Below are 18,872 nucleotides of genomic sequence, written 5' to 3' on the forward strand. Positions count from 1 at the left end.
AAGAAAAAATGGATTCCAAAGAGGTTAAAGGTGCACAGGTGGGCTGTGCTGAAATTCAAGCTTTCCTATTACACTGTTCTTTCCTTTTCAGAATAGTCAATACATTGAAAGAAGAAACTGAACTAGAGTCTGAGTCTTTGGAATCCTAGTCATGAGTCCTTAACCTACATCTCTGTATGCAAAGGACAATTTGGAACATTTAAATTACTGTTTTTCTTTTGGCTTAAGTGGGCCATATGTATAATATTCTCTCTCTCTCCCCTCTCTCTTCCTTCCCACATAAGCTCTTTCCTGTTATGTTTATTTCTGCCTACTATATTCTATTATTTTGATTTTAAAATGCAAGCTATGGATGTGAACAGTAATAGACAGAAGGATTCTGTTTTTCAATGCCTCTAGAAATTAATTTAAAAATCTCTGGAGTGACTGATTTGGTTCACCACACTAAAATCATAATGTTAGTCATACATGTCTCAGAGGGTGAATATAATTTAGAAAATGTTGACATGAAATTTGCATATAGACAGTATTTGGATACTAAATATACTTAATTACATTCCATGAATATATCCCCATTTCACTTTATTTGTGGCAAGAATATGAATATTCTTGCACTGATCGAGCACAAAGAAAACAGCTAATCCCTTTTTTTTTATTTTACATTACTGCAAATCGCGGAGAAATATATCTAAATACACTTACCAGTGAGTTAAATAAAAAGTAAAATAAAATTTTATGATGAAGTTTCCTGGATTTATCTTGGTGTAAAAGTTGCTAATATATAACTACTGCAAAATTTGAGAACACTGATGCCCTATTAAATGTTAAGGAGAGTACCAGGAAAAGGTTCATGGTAGTAACCTACAAAGAAAAGGAATACATTAAACAGGAATATCACATCATGGATTTTTTTTTCTCATAAAACTGTAAAACTAATTCATTCGCACTTAAGTAGTGAGTAAGTTATTCATGAATAGGGACTTAAAGCTCACTCCAACCTGAATATTTGGGAAATAAATTAACACGTAAACTATTGCTAAATCAGAGAGATGATTAGATTAGTTATGGAGGAATTTTAGTTCCAAAAGGTGAGAAATATATGCAAAGTATACGAGCTCTTGATATAATTAATTTTGTTTCAAATCCAATGAGGCTTCATAGTCCCATTAGAATATTTCTTGGGTAGTAAAAATATATAGGATCTCCATTTTCTCAAATATTTCATTTCCATAGCAGTATCAGGGAATCACAAGCATTAGATTCAACCCATGGGGAGACTCTTACAGAGCTTTCCCAAGCTATCCATTTGGATACATTATTCATATAGAAAAAATACTAATTTTTCTTCTTATTTGGGAATACTATCTTTTTTTCGAATGCTCTTCTGACTGCTTTTCCTACACCTAACTTGGCCACCTTAAAATAAACCTAATAGAATGAGTAATAATCCCCCTTGGGACAATGGGTTTACAGTATGTATATAACCATCCACAAGGAGGGATATGATGTCTGCTATTTAGCAACAAGCCAAAGATGATAATAAAATCATTAGTTCTGTCAATATAAATGCTAATAGAAAAGGCAAATTGGATCCATGCCTGGTATCACATTTTCTCTGATAGGAAATCAGAGCAGAGAAATCGAATCTGACAAATCTTAACATTTATAGACCAACATCAAAATTGTAGTCTAGAGTACACAATAAATGGCAGAATGCTTCTTAATTAAACTGTGCTTTTGTTAGGTCAGGATGAATAGCTTCTGCTTGGTCAACAAAGTGATCCACAGTCTCCCAGAGGGATCCTTAAAAAATATAGTACAAAATAAAGGCCATAATGTTGGCAAAAATCAAGCTGACAAGCCTGCACTAATTATCTTTGGTATTACAACACTGCTAATAGAGCTGCAGTCTGAAAGATAATAGAGGTGAACTCATTAGCGGTGCCTTGAACTAATGTTTGTAAGGGGAGCATTTATTGTCTGCTAGTCCTTGCATAGTTCAACATTTTACAGCAGCATATTAAACAGGAATCTCACTTGATTTGTGAGCATTTTTTTAAACTCTTGGTATAAATGACTTCATTTGGGGAGAAACAAATTTCAGTAAATTGGGGAGTCTGTAAGACTTTAAAGGCAAAGATCACACAATTGATGAAAGAAATATATTTAAAATGTTTCACTTTTGATAAAGGACTTAAAGGATATCCAAAGTCAATCATGGAAATCTCCCCATTAAACTTTACCTATGTAAATGGAGGGAAAAGTCTATAAAAGATATAGAGATATATTTTAGCATTTTCTACAATTTGATTATTTTTAGTGAAATTTAACCTTATTTTAGTAACACTAGTAGAAATGATTTCCATTGTTTTATAAGGAGAAGTGTGTGATTTTTGTGTTTGGAAAATAACAATGGAATAACCAGTGCAACCAGGCTTTTGCTGGTTACTTTAGTTTAGTTTGCTTGCTTATTTGACTGTGGGGGCATGACTGAATTAACTAGGGACATAATCTTTTCTATTTCTATTTGGCCATATCTATTCAGTCCCCTCCTCCCATCACTTGCCCATCCCATATAGGCCCATCCTCCTATGTAAGATTAAGAATCTGTATGTATCCACCAAGATGCCCCATCACTTTTGAATAGCCACCATTTGCAAATGACTGTGTAATGTCACTCCAATAATGGTTTATTTCACAAATGTTTCCTGTATAGGACTCTCTCTATTTGCCTGCAGTAATTTCCTGTAGAGATTTTATTCAGTCAACTCATTTTATTCAAACTACAGTTTTAACTAAGGAATTAAACCAAATTATAAGTTTTGTCTCTCTGAAATTGCATTTCAATGCCCATTTTTGTATGGTAAATTTTTGTCAGAAATATGCAATTTTAAAGACCCTAATGTTATCGAGGGCCCCATAAAGGAGAAATAAATGTTACCTTCAGGTAATTATCTTTAGGTAATTTTCAATTTCTATATATTTCTCAAAAATAAAGTTAATGTGTGTTTTTAAGTAATATGATTCATATTGTATGGATATTAAGGAAAATTAGCTATATTTATAAAATGTATCATGCTTCTTTAAAATTGTCCTCAAATCATATTGTTTAAATTAACCCCACTCATTTCAAATATATTTTCCCACTAGCCACTTAATATCTAAGACAAATGTTAACACACATCCACAAAAACAAGCAAAACAAACATTATAAATACATAGCTTTATATAAAAGATAATGTAGAAATTTAGTAGCTGTGTTTCAGAGCATTACATATGTATATTTTTTATTTTTATGTTTTGAGTTTCTGTGTATGTCATATCTGTATTCATAGGTGCACCTGAACTTAAACATTTTGTAAATGGGTAGTTACAAATTTTGGTTATAGATTTAAGAATTTTGTAGATGGATAGAATTCATATATCTGAAGTTACACAAAGTCTGAGTTGAAAGTGCTGGAAAATGAAAGCAAGAAAAGTTACATAACCTCTTCCTAGCTGGTTAGTAAAATTCTAATGACCTTAAAATTAATGTAGAATTTTAGGGTGAGAATCTAGGAGAATTATGACCTTGAAAAAGTACATTGTATTACTCATCCTACTCCTACTACTCCACACCTAATGAGAGCAGCCGGATGAATCTAGCCTCAACCAGACCCAGTGGTTTTCTCTGACATACGACCTTAAAGTGCTCTGAGAAGGACAGCTTGTCTGTTTTCCCCTGTCTGAGAGAATGTGTCCACCTATGAGGAGAAGTTTTTCTATGTCTCAATACTATCTTCTTTAACATAGATTATCAAAAATAAATTTTAATTGATTAATTTCTTCTGTAAGTGGGTGGCTTTATTATAATTCATTTAGTAGATTTCATTTTTTTAATTTCTTTTAATATATTTCAAATCCTTTAGATGGCTTCCAAAGACCAGGGAAAAAGAAAGTAGAAGCAATAACCAGACATTGAGGAATACTGCTAGTACACATAACATACACATAAACACACATACACAAACACACACATGCAAACTTTCCTTCAGCTGCTCCCAGAAAAAAGTACATGTTGGGTGCCTCTGTCATAGTCCACATCTAAATACATTAGTAAAAACCAAACAATAAGAACCAACAGCAGCAACTTCTTTTTTAAAATAAAATAAAAACAGAACTTGAATGTCCAGTCTTTGCAAATCAAATATTTTATTTTGCCCGTGTACCTAAAGTTCCACTTGTAATTATCTCATGTGACTGAAGGAAGAAAAACACTAAAACTATCTAATGAGTTTGCTGGATAGATTAATGCAAAGTAACTAAAGCATTTTGAAAACATGGCATGCCTTATGAGTGCAAATGAACAACCAAGATGTCACTAATTAATAACATGCAAACAAGTTTATTCTTTTTTTAGTAAATAAAATTGCCAGGCATTCAGTATATTGCAAAGCAAAAGAAAGTTTAAGTCTGTTTACTTTTGGCAAAACTTTAAAGATTACTGGACCCAAACAGAAATAGTTATCATCTGTTGGAACCTGAGAAAACTCATAGAGTTTTTTAGAAAAATTTTCAGTTGACCAAGTGGTCACCACATTTGTTTGTTCGTTTGTTTGTTTGTATGGTTTTGGACACAGAAAACACCTCATTTTTACCATTGGGACAGAAAAATTTAAGATATATAAAACAGAAGAATCAGTACAACACAGAGAGATCCTCCAGACCTCCATGAGAGTATGTGAAAGGACAGAGGAAAGGAGGGAAGACTGGCCAGGAGGGGTGCAATACAGTTTTTTTTCAAGGTTGTTTTGGCCCAGTTTTGAGGTGCCGGCCAGAAGGCTGCAGTGCCCCTTCTTGAGCCGCTAAGTCTATACCCGGACCACTTGTTATTGGGCTTTCACATACTGGCTTATACACACTATGCATCTTCCCTAATATACCCAGGGCCAGGCACCATGCAACTAGAGCTAGCCCCACAGCCCACAAAATTATGCAAATTAACCAGTCCATGGGGATCCTGGAAATCTAGCTATCCCACCCCACTTGCCATGCTTACGCTACCCCTTACAGTTCCAACTTGCTGTTCTCCTGTCCCTGGGGGCAACCCTCTGTATGGCCCTGCTTGATGGCCATTTCTATTTTAGAACCGCAAGAAACAAAGAGCTCTGCCTTTTATCTATCCTGGTGTCAGTGTTGTGTCCTGTCATCACAAGAATCTATATCATAAGATAAGGAGTCTCGGAAGTTGCCCATTAAAAGAGTCCTGGCATCTAAACATAGCAAAAATGAGCCTGCACTGGGGTCATTGTCTTGGTGTGGCCTAGAGGAGCATGACCTTGGAACAAATGAAATGGTGAATACAGAAAGGTGGCAACTGGGCCTTCCCAGCAGCAAGTTCTCTTGAAGGAGATGGAAGTTGCCCATCTCACAAGGGTGATCCCAACCCTACTCCAAGGACAGATTTTCAGTTAATCTGTGCATGAAATTCCTCTGTGACTGTTATTGGTGCAGGAGTAGACTCGTGGTTTCAGTTGGCCATCAGACTGAAGGAAAGAGTGGTAGTCCACGTCTGTGGTGGAGTTTCTCCTCTCTCCTTCCAGCCATCAACAAAAACACATATATTCTCAACTGCCACTGTTGACAGAAAACTATTAACCATGAATGGAACCAGCATCAGGATGAAGCCCATGCTTTGTGGTGACACTGGGAGCCTGCCTGCCTCTGGACTTCAAAGTATGTGTAGTCAGAATCTGGGTATCTTTCGGTCCTCTACATCAGAAAACAGTCTACAGAATTTCATATTTAATACTTTGCTCATATGGGTGCATGCTTTCACCAATATAAGGTAAAAGTACCCAAACACTCAAAGCAATCTAGTCAGTGAAACCTCAAAGAAACTTCAATATGGCATTTTTCTCTCTCAACAAATGCACTTCAACCAGCTCTGTTTGTTCCTAGGTGGATTGAGGAGACAAACAGCAATGAAATACATTAAGAACAAAGTTTACAAAGAAATCTGATCTAATAAGCTCTTCTAATCACTCCTGCAAATATTGGCATATTTTGACATTGTAGTTTTAATAAATGCAAGAATCTGCTACAGTCGATTATCTGCTTTACATTTGAAAAGTGTATCGATCACTTGACTTGAATTAACGATGCAAGTTTCTTAATTGGACAATCAGGATCAGGAAGCTGGATATATGTTCAAGAAGAGCTTCTCGTTTATTGACTCCCTCATAGGAACTAATGAGATTATCATTTAGGGTAATTTTGCTTCCTCTACTGATTGAAATATTATGATTGTACAATATTGACTTTCCTTGATAATAAAACGCAATTGGATTATTAAAACTTATTCTAATGACTTGGGATTTCATTCTTGATTATTTTAAGAAACTATATTCTTTTTAATTCCTGAAAACTTTATTTTCTACATAGGGTGATCTGAGTTACCTTGGCTTTTTTCATAAAGTCAAGACATTTAAAACTTAAACTATAGAAGACACTGAAACCTTCTTTTAAAAGGAAATTCCAAAGATTTCCTGAAAACTGTGACTGGTTAAGGTCTTGACGACTAGGGAAAAAAGGAGATATGTTCTGAGGAAATTAGAAACCGTAGTACTGAGGACAATGCTTACATAATCTATAGCATTTTTTATTGCATATGCATTTTCAAAAGCTCCACCTGTCTAATTTCATTTGTATTCTGAGACAGGTGTTATTTCCTAAATCTTGTAAATAAAAACATTGAATTTCAGGTAATTTGATATTTGTTCTAAGTTAAAGACTTGGTTCATGGCAGACCCGGAATTAGAATCTATTGCTCTTTTCCTCCCTAGATTGCTTCATGGTTCAATCCAAACTCAGACTATAAATTAATTAGAAAATTATTAATGCACAGACTTGTATATGCATAATATGTGTAACATATTTATATGATAAATTTTGAAATAAATATTGTTATTACTATTACTGGTTGATTTCTCCAACCCATTTTAATGTATATTCATTTGTCTGAGCTTCTCATACCCCGCATTTACTTTCAGAAGTTATTTGAAACAAGTAGATAGAAATAAGGTTTTCAGAGGCCCCTGAGTGGCACAGTCCATTCCGTGTCCGACTCTTGGTTTCAACTCAGGTCATGATCTTAGGTCCTGATCTCAGAGTCATGAGATCGAACCCTGTGTCAGGCTTGGCACTCAGTGTGGAGTCTGCTTGAGATTCTCTCTCCCTCTTCCTCTGCCCCTCCCACTTGTGCTCTCATGCTCTCTCTCTCTCTCAAATAAATAAATAAATCTTTAAAAAGAAAAGAAATAAGGTTTTGCTATCCCTTCTTTTAAGAAGGCCCACCATTATGGAATCCTCAATGAAATGCCTTCTCCAAATGATAATCTTTTCATTTGTTTCTTTTTTGTTGTTGTTGTTTTTGTTTTTAGTACAACCATAGCTACAATATCTGGCACAAAGGGCAAAATGAGGATTTGACATAAATTCTGGGATCCTAGGGTCCGGCACATGTTCCCACAGCATAGGGCAGACAGGAAATTAGTTCATTACTTATTCTATATGTGCATCCTAGAAAGCTGAAGGATCTAGGGGAATCCTGGACTGTTCTAATTGCTTTCCAGTTTCTACTGTTTACTAGGTCATAATTATTTCTATTAAACATGCATTCATTAAATCACAGAAATTATTTCATGGGGCTTATGATGGAGACCACTCATCCACTAACCACACTGAGTTATTTCCAGAAGAAGCTAGGTAAGTTAATAAATGTTCCTAAAACACAGAATTAGCAATCTCTGAATCCAGCTTCAGTATCTGAAGTCTTTGTAGTCAGTCAGTGATCCCAAATGGGATGAAAAGTAGCCCCAAATAAAATATTAGTATAATTCAGCCCCAAATTCAGAAAGAGTTTACTCAGACAAGGTGTCTTCTCTCGTATCTGCCAATAAATATGTGATTTCCCGAGATAGGAAGGGAGAGCAAGAAGCTCATTCTTTTTCTGTAGACTTCACATATTAAAGATGCAAATGTGGACAGTAGCATTCTCCCTCTTTGACAATCTAAATGATAAGAGGGAATAAAAAACATAGATTTTCTCATTCGTAGAAAATCTGAACCATTTTCTGGTTCCTTCTGCTTAATGTGTCATCTTTATATTATTCACATTAAAATTTTGTCAGTTACCACTTCTTTAATTCTTTGTACAAATGCTTCATAGGATGGAGTCCCCAGATATTGAATATCTATATGGCAATGCAGTGACCAAAGGACTGCTACCTTAATAGAAAATCATCTTCTTTGCTGTTATATAAAAGCCAAAGTCAACTTATCATGTAATAACATAGTTTATTGGAATGACTTGAATATTCTAGAGATTAAATGCCATTTCCATTCCTTTATTTTCTTAAGATTTTATTTATTTATTTATTTATTTATTTATTTGAGACAGAGAGAGAGAGCAAGAGCAAGTGGGGTGAGGGAGAGAGACAAGCACTCTGTCTGCACTGAGCACGGAACCCAATGTGGGGCTCAATCTCATGACCCTAAGATCATGACCTGAGCCGAAATCAAGAGTCAGATGCTTAATTGACTGAGCCTCCCAGGTGCCCCCATTCCTTTATTTTCCTATTCAACAAATATTTATTGAATGGCTACTCTGTTCAGGTATTGCTTGAGATTAACAACTGAATAAAACAAAAATCTCTCCTCCTTTTATGTGAAATATATAAAGACTAGCAAATTCATGTGGGATAAATCTAATAAATTACATGCTGACAAAAAGGTGGTGTGCAGACCATCACTTTGTCTTTGCTGAAAGCCCTATATAGACATAAATAGGGAATTTTTAGGTATTGGGAGTAGGTATAGATAATGGAAGGTGGCATAAAGTGTCTTTCAGATGCATCAAAAGGAATATTGCATAAATACAGTATGTCAAGAATTTCAGGACTTGAAAATCCCCAGATATCTGGACCTTCTTGACTGGACTTCCTGAGTAGCAGTATAAATGATCACTTTATAGAGCATAGATTTTTTTCATGCATGATGACCTGACCATTCCAGCTAGTGTGAGGGTAGCCATTTGTTCAGAGTTCCTCAGACTGGAAGTTTACTCATCCTGCTTGGCTTGATGACCACTGGCACTTTCATCTGAGAGACAGAAAACAGACTCAAGGAAGCTGCTCTCACTCATGAATGCCAACACAACTGCTTAATAATGCCTATCCATGGAACTAATTGAATCTAGAAATTTCTTTGCCACCATCCTCAAACCCAGTCCCAATCTTCTTGGACCCTTTGCATAAGCCATAGAGTTAGTCCATCCTCCAATTCTAATGCTGTAAGGAAGATGTTTAGAGATACTTCTTCCCTTGACTGTTACTTCTTTGCTCTATTTTCCTTTTATTTCTGGACCTGAGCACCATTTTAGTCAGTATACTCCAAAATGTAATCATTTTCCATATATTTCCATTGGAAATATAATCATTTCCATTCTATATTATTTCCATATTATATAAAATATAATCATTTCCAAGTACTCCTCTATATCTCTCATGAGTCTTGTGTTTTATTTGCCTTTCATGTTCTTTAAAGAACTGGGTTCTGTTTAATTACAAATAAAATTTTGTACAAAGAACATTCAAATGGGATGCTTCATATTTCTTGAATAATAATGGAATATTTACTATTAATAATAATGGGTGGAATAGAGAAAGTCCCACAAATGAATGAGCAAGACCATAAGAAAAATAAATGGCAAATTTTGGGCACCTGGGTGGCTCAGTTGGTTAAGCGACTTCCTTCAGCTCAGGTCATGATCCTGGAGTCCTTGGATCGAGTCCCGCATCGGGCTCCCTGCTCGGCAGGGAGTCTGCTTCTCCCTCTGACCCTCCCCCCTCTCATGTGCTCGCTCTCTCTCATTCTCTCTCTCTCAAATAAATAAATAAAATCTTAAAAAAAAAAGAAAGAAAAAAGAAAAATAAATGGCAAGTTTTAATATAACTGCCACAAGGGAGTGTTATTCCTTTTTAACGGTTCAGAAGCAAAGCCCACCAAATAGGCCTCATACTCTCATTGCATTGTGATCTACCTTCATAATTCTCCTATATTAAACCCAAAATGACATTGGGATAATCCTTCTCTTTTCAAGCTTTTAGGATAATGAATTTGTTTTGAATTTCAATTCAAAGGGAATCTTCACAATTCCCATTGAAGCAATCTTGCTGATCAGCAACATTTGGTGCAAATAGTAATCAAGCTTCAAAATTATGCGAAACATTCCCTATTTCTCAAGAATTTCACTGAATTATTTAAAACTCAGTGTTGGAAACAAGCACCAGCTGTGGTGTGAAGGGGGTGGGGATTTGTAACTATGCACAAAGGATTGGAAAGCTCAATGAGTACGATTCACATAGCTGCATGTCCTTCTGGCTGGACTGCGGTGAAATCACACTGAAACCTAACTGCACAACACACATCAATTACCCAAAGAGGATTTTTTTTTTTTTTTGTATTCAATTAAAAAGTGTTTTGTCACAATACCTTGCCATCTGCCTAAAACTTTCAAGAAAAGTTACATACCTCGAGTTTAGTGGTATGGGCTGTGTATTCATATGATATTAATTGTATCAGGCGCTACTGGCTGAAATGTATAGCAATGGCATAACCCCAAAAGGCACCAAAGCAAGGATAAACATCGTTGTCTTCCCAAAAGATTGTCACTTCATGAGTAACAGTACATGATAATTTGGTCAATAAAAATAAAGTCATAATAAAGACTAAAGCAAAAACCAAAATAAAAAACCAAGGGGTTATTAAACAACTAAATATTAATTTCAGTTATACTCCAAACATACTGGAGACGGCAGAGACTTTGTTGTCATGGTACATCTGTGTTATATGGCAGTATCGGACCAAATTCCTTAAGTCAAAACTGCAACTATTGTGATGCTTCTACCTTTGATTCTATCAAAACCCTAAGAAGAGTGGCGCCTGGGTGGCTCAGTCGTTAAGTGTCTGCCTTTGGCTCAGGTCAAGATCCCAGCGTCCTGGGATCGAGCCCTGCATCGGGCTCCCTGCTCCGCGGGAAGCCTGCTTCTCCCTCTCCCACTCCCCCTGCTTGTGTTCCCTCTCTCGCTGTGTCTCTCTCTGTCAAATAAATAAATAAAATCTTTAAAAAAAAAAAAAACAAGAAGAAAAGGAGGAAGAGGAGTAGGAATGCATTCTTGATCTGTTTGCTGCAATAATATTACCTTATTAACCTTTGATCTAGAGAACAACCTATCAATTATGCTTTAAACAGGACAGTAGTAGGCTAACATTCTTGATCTTTCTTCCCCTTGATCACTGCATTCTCTTACCAAAAGTAAATACTATTTCTATGATTCACATCTTTCTCTTGAGCTAGGAGATAAGATAAACTCAATTTAATGTATATTTATCAGACTTCTATTATGAATTCTTAGAACTTTGGGATATCCAGAAGAATAAAAATGATCCCTGTCCAGAAAGAATTTAAAATGTTATTAGTTAATAAGTGTGATTTACCCATCTAGACACCTGAAGCTATTGACCTTTAAGGAATGCCTATATTACTCAAGAATTTCATGATAATAAATAAATATCTAAAAAATCAAACCTCTGAGGGCAACTGGTGGCTCTGTCAGTAAAGCATGTAACTCTTGATCTTGGGGTTGTAAGTTCAAGCCCCATGTTAGGTGTAGAGATTACCTAAAAATAAAAAATCTTAAAAAAAATTAACCTTCTGAGTAATATATATTAAAACAGATATGAGGGCATATATCTTTCTTGTTGATACATTAGGAAATTGCTTCCTCCATGAATAGGTATAAGCCCGTCCAAAGAGGTGATGAATCTTTTCAGATCTCTTCGTACACTGGGGACCATGAAAGGAACAAATAGTCAAGCTTAGGATATTACTCAATTAATTTGAAGACAATTGTTTTTCTTGGCCTGAGTAGGACTTGCCAAAGGAGCTTCCTGCTTTGTGCCTTCTTTCCCTCAATGGAGGAGACAAGAAAAACGAGAAGTTGTGAGGAAGACTGAGGAAAAAAAAAAATCTTTATTGGAAAAGAAGTAGGCACCTCAGACATCTTGAGTGGAAAAAAAGGCAGGAAGATCTGTTAGCAAAGAGAGTTTGGGACAGATCCTAAAAATTGGTAGATATGAGTTCAATGGTAATTTAATTAGCTCGATTCCAAAGACTGTCAGTTAAATAAAGAAACTCTTAGGATACATTTTTTTTTCTCTTTCATGCAATGAAAGGAAATGACTCTATTATATGTTTTCTTACAGAGCATGTGTTTGGTCATATTCTGAGTAATTTTGCTTGAAATAATGCGGCTTTATTGAAAACACGAGCAGGAAACAAGAAGTGTTTATGTCTCAGATGAGGATTGTCATGAACGTTTTGCACAATTTCATTGTACAACGTGTCCACGCTAAGCGTATGTGACATTCTAAACTGCCTGTGGGAAAGCATGAAACCAAAGAGAAATTAAAGTAATTCCTAAACTAGAGGAAAGGACTAAGCTTTCACTCATTTTATTTTAGTATTATGAATAAAATTGTGTTGCTGTGTTGATAAATACAAAGTTATCCAAAGCAAGAGGGATCTGAGCATTTTTGTTTTATACCATTGTACATTTAATGTGTGCTTTTTTCAACCTTTAAAAAATAAAGAATAAGGGCACCTGGGTGGCTCAGTCGTTAAGCATCTGCCTTCAGCTCAGGTCACGATCCCAGTGTCCTGGGATCAAGCCACACGTCGGGCTCTCTGCTCAGAGGAGAGTCTACTTCTCCCTCTTCCACTGCCCCTGTTTGTGTTCCCTCTCTCGCCGTCTCTCTCTGTCAAAATAAATAAATAAAATCTTTAAAAATAAATAAATAAATAAAAATAAAGAATAGACTTCTATGGGCAAAATTGTGAAAAATACTTAAATTGATATAGTATGTTAACATACGCAGATTCCTTTTACCTTCGTAAAGTAGTTCAATCATTATACCCACTGCTAAGTGGGTATCAATGTCTTAGTTTTACAGAGAATTGAAGAGATTAAATGATTTTTTTTTCCAAAGAACCATAACTAGAAACTGGCAAATTCGATATGCAACTCAGGGCTCCTGATTTTATGTTCTGTACTCTTTTTCCACCACAGATGTGTACTGTGTTGCTCTCTTTTCTTCTTTATTTTCTCTCTCCCACTTTTAAGCAAGCAGGACTTCTGTTAACTCTGTTTTTTCCCTCAATCTTTGCAGACTTTACCCCCTTGTGTCAGGCAAAGTCATCTAAGTAACAGATTATTTGAATACTCTGACCCTTGGCCAACTCAAGCATGGTACTACTAGAGGAACCTTATGCCTTTATTGAGTCCCTAATATCTTTAATGTTAATTACCTAAGAATGTCAGAAGAGGCCTAGCCTAGTAGCCGTCTGGCTACATGAACTCCATGTTCCCTAAGGAGATACACACTAGTGGGAGAGGCAAGCCTTAAATTCTGAAGGCCACAGCGTGGCTAGTCACACTTATTCAGAGCTGTAAACCTCCCCCCTATATTATTTCTTCTTTTTATTCTCCCTAGTTTCCCACACAGTCCCTCCAGATGGTATTTTTCTACCTTTTTAATACTTTTGATCCTTGTTTTTCCCCAAAGACCAGTTTTGTTCTGTTTTTAATCTGTTTCTAAAAAATAACTTCACATACTAATATAGTATATTCTCATTTGCTTTCTGTTACACTCTTTCCTCCAATCATTGATTTAACAAATATTTGCTATGTAGCCGAATATGGGCTATGTCGTGGTGTACAAAAATATGCCATCTTTTAAAGACTTTTTTCCAAGACAACTTTCTCTAATTTAAAGAGAAATATAAGTACAAGTTGTGCAATTTCTTAATAAGCAATTCAAAAAAAAAAACCTTCAGGAACACAGTAATGGTAAGAACATAGTGAGACAGTAGGTGTGGATGGGATGTTAGGAGGGTTAATATTTGAACTGATTTTAAAGGTAGAATCAGGAGATTGAAAACACCGTGGCATTCCAGAGAAAGGTTGCACCATATGTAAATCACAGAATATGAAATTGCATTATGAATTTTGAAGGAAGACTGGACTGTAGATGCATTTTTGGAAGTAGTAAAAGATGAAGTTCAAAAGGGAGATAAGAGTCAGATTGCAAAGACCCTTTACGGCACATTAAGGAGCAGAGCCTCTACCTATGGGGAACAGGGACCTACTCAATGATTTTTTTTTTTTACTATTATAAAAGTTTATTTAACAAAAAAGTTCAATATGAAAATGCACACGACCTGATTTTTATATTGTAGTAAAACAGGTACTATGGAGGGGACATGTGGAAGCAGTTGATTTCTTCTGATGAACACACCCATTGTTTATACTCGCTCCAAGACTTCTAACATGATGATACTATTTCCTTGTATTACCGCCATTCCAATATTGTTCTGTTGCCCACTAGTTGCTATCTCCACACATTTATCTATCACAAGATTCATAAATGGATCGAACCCCCGCAGTATTCCTTGGACATGTCTCCACCATTTAATTTCAATGATAATTTCTAATCCGTAAATTTTTTCAACTCGGGAGGGTGAGCTTTGCTCATGGTGTCCCCTCGGTGAGCTCAAAGATGCCTCCAAAATCTACTCAACGATTTTTAAAAGTAGAGTAATGTAATCAGCTATGTGTGTTTAAAAAGGCATGCTGGTGACAGTGTAGAAGATGAATTGGAGAAAGGAAAAGATAAGGGGCAGGGAGAAAGAGGAAGTAATTATACACATCCAATTATGTCATGATGAGAATCTTAACTATGACAAAATCTAAACATAAGTGCTATATCAAAGCCATAAAAAGAGAACAGAAGTGTGTGCAATATACATAAAGGACACAGAAGATAGGCTTGCTGATTCTGTCCGTGGAAAGGATGGGTTCAAAGAGGAAGTCGCAAACTATAGGAAATTTATAACTTAGTGGGATTGTCAAAGTGAATGGTGGCTACTGAATGGCATTAGAGTGGTAGAGAAGAAAATGTGATAAAGCTGTTCTGAAGTGGGAGGTGTCATATGTCATCTAGGAGGGTGCATTGAGGAAGGTGAAGCTTGCAGGTGGTAAAACAATGGTGAGTCAGAAATTCCTGGTTTCTGGAGGAAAATGTCTCAGTAACAGAGAATGCTGTCTTTTGTGGAATTCTCAGACCCAAAGGGAATCTGACATCTCCTCACTGTCTCAAAGGCACCCTATGGCCACAACATATTTGTTAATGCATTAGAGCTCAGGGTACCATCAGCTAAGTTTCCAAGAGTTAGGATTGCTCAGAGTTCTCCCCTGAAGAGAGATGCAAGTTTGCACCTTCCTTTACACAGGAACCACAGAACATAAATTATTCATTTAAGAACAAGACTGAACATAGAAATTAGAAAGACACTTGAGCAGATGATTTAATTCAGGAATCTTATCCCCCATAAAAGTGGTCTCTCAAGAGTCACCAACAGAAAAATCTGTAAAATATCTTAAAGCATTTCAGGAGGTAGCTGCCAGTGTGAGAGCTAAAAATGAGATTGCTGGGATAATCATGTCAAGAAGTCGGCTCCTGCAGAGAACCCACTGAGGCAAAAGCAAAACAGATGTGTTTGACAGGTTGGAAAATGGCAGCAAAAGAATGAAACATTGAATTTGTAAATTTATAAAAAAAAAATCAGCTTCCCTAAGGGTTTTTCCTCAGGGACCTCCGAGTAAAGTAAAAGAACTTGTTAGAAAGAAAAATGTCATTGTATTTTTAAGAGTTTAAGAAAAGAAATAATTAAATAAATGAAGCCAGTTTAAAATCATAGACTTTGGGTAATTAGATGTTTCCCTGGCATCACTGAGTCCACCAATATGGAGCCCATATGACGCAAAGAAAAAAATTAAATGGGGCAGGGGAGAAAGTTGATATGTATTAAACAGCTACTACAGCCTGAACACTTTGCTGGATGTTTTACACGTGTTTTCTCATTTAATCTTCATAAAAGTCTTATGAAATAGGAATTACTCTCCCTATCACAAAGGGAAGTTGTCTGATGTCGAGAGAGGTTAGGTAAATGTATTTATTTACACAGCTTCAAGAAAAAAGACTTCTGGGATATGAAAATGATTAAAGATACCTACGATATGGCAAAAATGAAAATAATAATAATAATAATAATTTTGAAGTGGATGAGATAGATGCTAAAAAAGAAAGGGTAATACGGAGCAAAGAGCATATAAAACTGCATTCCTCATTAGATCTAAAAGTGGCTTAGTTGGACACATCTCTGTGATACTTAATAAAGAAATGTGATACTTCCTCTTTTTGTGTTTCTAATACTCTCAAGAGAATTATTTTTCAAAATTTCTGGAAGGTGACATTAGCTGGTGTAACCTCTCTAGTCCTTTGTTCGTGAAGTTCTTGTGGGGATCCTAGATTTGGTAAGAAAGTCACAGAAGTGCTGTAGGACCGGTTATACTTAACCATGCACGTAAAACAAGCTGCCTTTTAAATAAAGTTTGACAGCATTCTTGAGAAGTCTATGGTTGATAGGTGGATAGAAATAATATTTGGCTTTAGGGCAAAAATTTCTGTTTAGAATAGACAGAATTCCTGTCTAGAACAGGAATATTAAGGGAAAAAAATTCATTGCTAATTTTAGGAGGCATTTGTGTCTGATCTATCTATGGAAAATAATGGACTATGAATAAAGGGAATACTAAAGAGTTTGTAAGACTGGTGTATATATATATATATATATATATATATAGAGAGAGAGAGAGAGAGAGAGAGAGAAGAATCTGGAATTGTATGTCAAAGTCAAGAACTCAATATATCGACTCTAAAATCATGAAAGAAGGGCTTTGAAAAATGACTATGTGTGAAGTGCTCAATGGGAGGTGCCAGCATTTTTAAAAAGCCTACAGGGACAAAATTGGGGGCATAAATGAGTTAAGTAAACCTGAGAGAAAGAATTAGAAAGTGGTGGGTGTGTAATTAATGGGAGGAGGTGCACTTGGCTGGCTGCCTCCACCAAGATTTAGCAGAGGGATCTCATACCAAGGATAAAATAGAGACAAAGCCCTCTTCACTTTATCATTTACAATGTGTAGGGTATATTAAAAAATTTACTAAACATATAAAGAAATATAACAAAATTAAATTAAAATATAACAATAATAAAATCTTCAAATATTTGGAAATGAGCAACATACTTCTAAATAATCCACGGGTCAAAGAAGAATTCACAAGGGATATTAGAAAATACTTTGAACTGAATGATAATGTAAACACAACATATTAAAAATGATGGGAGACCACTAAAGCAGGACTTAGATGAAAAATTATAACTTGAAATTCTATATTAGGAAAGAAAAAAAGTTTTTAAATAGATGATTTAAGCTTCTATCTTAAGAGGCTAGTAAAAAAAAGAAGAGCAAATCAAATTCAAATTAAGTAAAAGAAAGGTAAAACGAACAAACAGAAAAGCAACCGAACCAGGAAAACAATAAAATTGGAAACAAGCTAGAGAGAAAAAATCAACAAATCAAAAATTGGTGAAAATATTAATTTAATTGATAAACTGCTAGATTTTTCAAAAAAAAGAAAATGCACAAATTGCCACTATCGAGAATAATAGAAGTGACATCTTTACAAAGATTTTTCAAAAAAAAGAAGAAAATGCACAAATTGCCACTATCAAGAATAATAGAAGTGACATCTTTACAAATCTTAAAGACATTAAAGAGGGAATATTATGAAAGATTTTATGCAATAAATTCAACATTGTAGATGAAACTTATCATAGAAAGAAAGCTTTCATAAGTAATTAAAAATCTTCACTAAAAGAAACCATTAGTACCACATGTCTTCACTAGTGTATTCTATCAAACACCTAAGGAGGAAATAAAGTTGATCTTACACAAACTTCTTACATAAACTCTTTTTGAAAATCTAAGAGGCAGGAATACTTCCCAGCTTGTTTTATGAGGCAGACAAAACCTGACAAACACATTAAAAGAAAATCAATTAATGACAATATCAATTAGAAACATAGAGGCAAAAATCTTTAGGAAAATACCAGCAAAACAAAGCCAACAATTCATAAAAAGATAATAGACCCAAATCAAGTGAGGTTAATTACAAGAGAGCAAGATTGGTTCAATTTTCAGAAATCAATCAGTGTAATTAACCACATTAAAAACTAGAAGAGAAAAATTATATTATAATCTTAGAATTAAACACCCAGTGTAAAGAAATAGTTAAGTTAGGAAATGATGCATTCAAAAGGTGTATGAGAAAAATGCTTCTGTCAGAATTCAACAATTGATTAGAGCCTAAATAGATGATGGTAAGGGGTGCCTAGGTGGCTCAGTTAGTTAAGCCACTGTCTTCGGCTCAGGTCATGATCCCGGAGTCCCAGGATCGAGTCCCACGTCGGGCTCCCTGCTCAGTGGGGAGTCTGCTTCTCCCTCTGACCCTCTCGCCTCTCATGCTCTCTCTCACTCTCTCTCTCAAATAAACATATAAAATCTTTGAAAGAAAGAAAGATGATGGTAAATTATGGGGGTTGAGGAAGAGATCAGGAATCTGGAGAGAAGGACTTTGTAATCTGAATGGAATGAAAGCTATAAGAAAATCTAATAATAATGGAGGTGGCAATTAATACAAAGAAGGCTCAATGTCTATAGGTGTTCGAGAAAACTTAAATGTTAAAGGGCACATGTGCATGATAACAAAAAGCTAAAATCATGGCTTATTTTATCAAAAGAAAAAGAACTTTGCCATTTTATTATTTCAAAAGCACAAATGTAAAACAGCAAATCAAAACAGTTTTT

At 35.4% G+C, this 18,872-nt stretch overlaps 1 pseudogene; it reads right to left on the bottom strand.

Moving 5' to 3' along the window:
• Positions 1–14,268: 14,268 nt before the first annotated feature.
• On the bottom strand, positions 14,269–14,634 carry LOC116633506 (annotated as a pseudogene).
• Between the last annotated feature and the right edge of the window lie 4,238 nt (positions 14,635–18,872).

The sequence above is a fragment of the Phoca vitulina genome, unplaced genomic scaffold (genome assembly GCF_004348235.1).
Source record: "Phoca vitulina isolate PV1807 unplaced genomic scaffold, GSC_HSeal_1.0 scaffold8, whole genome shotgun sequence".
In the NCBI taxonomy this organism is placed as follows: domain Eukaryota; kingdom Metazoa; phylum Chordata; class Mammalia; order Carnivora; family Phocidae; genus Phoca; species Phoca vitulina.